Below are 2,907 nucleotides of genomic sequence, written 5' to 3' on the forward strand. Positions count from 1 at the left end.
AGCTAACAGAAGGTGGAGGGTTATTTATCCAAATCATAACACTAGTAAGTGATAAAGCCTGAACTAAAACATAGATCCAAGATGAACTGCCAGCGCACATGTATTGTGTTTGGCTATAGCAAATGTGTTATATTTCTGTAGAAAAGTGAGTTTTCCACCGCCTACCTAGGTCTTCTGACGCTGTGATTTAAAAATCTTGTATTTACCTTTTACTACCTCACTTACCAGATACTCAAAAAAATATAGGAAGAAGAGGACACACTTCTGCCTCCTAGCGGCTTTCTGGAGCTAATGTACACTTGATCTTAGCCAAAAGCCCGAGAAGTGATTCTGGGATTAATATAATATGCAAATAGGTGGAGATTTAAACAATATAATCAAGACCATCAACCTCTTCACTGTTAATTCAAACACATACGAAGTCCCTACTGCCTAGTATGTAAGCTCAAACTTCAAAAGATAGTAAAAGGACTGTGTTATTTTTGTGTCACAGAGCCCTGGGTTGATGTTAAAAGCCTATAAAGTACTTCTGGCATTTAAAGCAGTCCCAATAACATTTTTGTCCTTAAGCTGTTTTTGCCATGTCACCTGCACACCACTCTAAATTTTATAATTTATTGTATGCGTAGTCTTACATGGCAAACTTTAATAAGATCTCTAAACAAGCACACCACGGTGAGCACTACTTAGGTCTAATAGATGGAATAAGAAATTATAGTAGGATGCATAGTGGTTCACAGAAGAGACGTGTTTGCCAGCAGGAAGTAAAGTGTAATACTCTGTAAACACTTAAAAAGATACCATCTTAAATAAATTGAAATTGCAGTGCAATGAGCATTTATTAGTTATTGTACTACTCGTAAGATTGTAATCACCAACCCTTTGCTCTGATTGGCAATCTAACTCTATTTCACTTAGCAACTCACTCCCCCACTCACCTCAGTAAAATTTGCAAACTTCTGTTACTGTCTTTAAATCGTCAGTCCCCTCCTCCCATCCCTGCCTCTCAGAGAAAAGAGAAGCCATTGGCTTGGGGTTCCCTAACCACTTGACATCAGTGCCCATCCACATTTCTCCTTTTACAGTGGAGGAGCTGACCTCCTCCTATCCAAAGTCAAACTTTCACCCAGTGCTCTGGCTTCCATCTTGTGATGATAATTTGATGTGTCAACTGGGCTAGGCTATAGTACTCAGTTGTTTAAATGCGATTATTGTTTGAATCAGTAGACTGAATAAACAGATTACTCCCCATAGTGTAGGTGAACTTCATTCAGTTAGTCGAAGGTCTTAAGAGAAAAGGCTGAGATGCCCAGAAGAGGAGAGAATCCTCCCTTCAGAACTGCCTTCAAACTGCCTTCAACATTGACAGCTGCCAAAAATCTCAGCCTGCCTGAATCCTGCCCTACAAATTTCAGACTTGCCAGCCCCCACAATCTGGTAAGCCAGCTCCTTAAAATCAATCAATTGCGCTTTCTCTCTCTCTCTCTCTCTCTCTCTCTCTTTCTTACTACACACACACACACACACACACACACACACACACACACACACACACACACACCCTATTGGTCCTGTTTGTCTAAAAGAATTCTGACAAATACACATCCTTATCTATTTCCTTGGAAAACTCACACCAAGGCTTCCCCAGTATTTTCCCAAAATGGTATAGCATACTGGCTACTCATGGCTGGGAGCTCCTGCCACTGGAGCCATCATGACTTCAGCCCACGCATAACTCCCAGCTGCGGCATCATTCCAGAGAATCTTGCCAGACCCTTTGCTTGCTCCTCTCCCTTGTATGTTCTACCTCTCCTTGGCTTTTAAACGAGCCCAAAGCTATCAGTTTAAAAAATAAAACAAAACAAAATAAAAAAATATAGATTTCCACATCCTCCTCAAATTACCATCTTATTTCTCTTCTCTGCTTCATACCTGTTGTAGTTATTTATTCTGATTTTCTCCTTTTTGTGCCTCCCATTCGTGTATTTGTTGAATAAATAAAGAAATGCATAAATGGAGGCATCTATGAACCCATGGAGCCCACACCATGATCAAAGTTCATCCTCCCAATTTGAAAAAAACTTATGGATAAGAAGTTATCATTGAAATTAAATCATGGAAGACATGTCCAAGGAATATTACGGGGATTTGACCCCTTTATGAATCTTGTGATAGACGAATGTGTGAAGATGGCAACTAGTGGACAACAGAACAATATTGGCATGGTGGCAATACAAGGAAATAGTATCATCATGTTAGAAGCCTTGGAACGAGTATAAATGGCTCTTCAGCAGAGAAGTCCATGTCCTTTTCCCCAAGGACTGTTTTACTTTGATGTAAAAATAGGGTCGTGTATATTTTCATATTAAACTTTTTGTTAAATAAATTTTTGTAATGGTCAAAAAAAAAAAAAGAGAGATGAATAAATGGATTGTCTACTAGATGTGAGAATGCTAAGCACTATGGGAATTATGGCAAGGCGTGAAAGTCAATCCTTAAATAAATAAAGGCATATATCAGTCCAAATAAGCATACTGAGGGTGCCAAAATTATACACGTTTTAAGAAAGGAAAAAACTGCATCAAAATTGCAATACTTAATATAGTGATAACAAAAGATGAAATACAAGCCATGTTAGAGGTGCTCAAAGTGGCTACCATCAGCATCCAGACACTTCTGATTACGGTGAACTAAAAATCATACATAGCCAGGCTCTGTGGCTCAGCCTGTCATCCCGCGCCTTTGGGAGGCTGAAGTGAGTGGATTGCCTGAGCCCGTGGGTTCGAGACCCGCCTGGGCAGGCGAGACCTCATCTCTACAATAAATCAAAAAATCAGCCGGGTGTGGTAGCGCGCGCCTGTAATTCCGGCTACTGGGAAGGCTGAAGCGGAAAGATCGCCGGAGCCC

General features: G+C 40.3%; 1 pseudogene; it reads left to right on the forward strand.

Moving 5' to 3' along the window:
* The first annotated feature begins 2,047 nt into the window (after window positions 1-2,047).
* Window positions 2,048-2,279, forward strand: LOC110594798 (annotated as a pseudogene).
* Window positions 2,280-2,907: the final 628 nt, after the last annotated feature.

The sequence above is a fragment of the Carlito syrichta genome, unplaced genomic scaffold, assembly GCF_000164805.1.
Source record: "Carlito syrichta isolate Samal-C Ts95f unplaced genomic scaffold, Tarsius_syrichta-2.0.1 Scaffold138743, whole genome shotgun sequence".
Classification (NCBI taxonomy): Eukaryota; Metazoa; Chordata; class Mammalia; order Primates; family Tarsiidae; genus Carlito; species Carlito syrichta.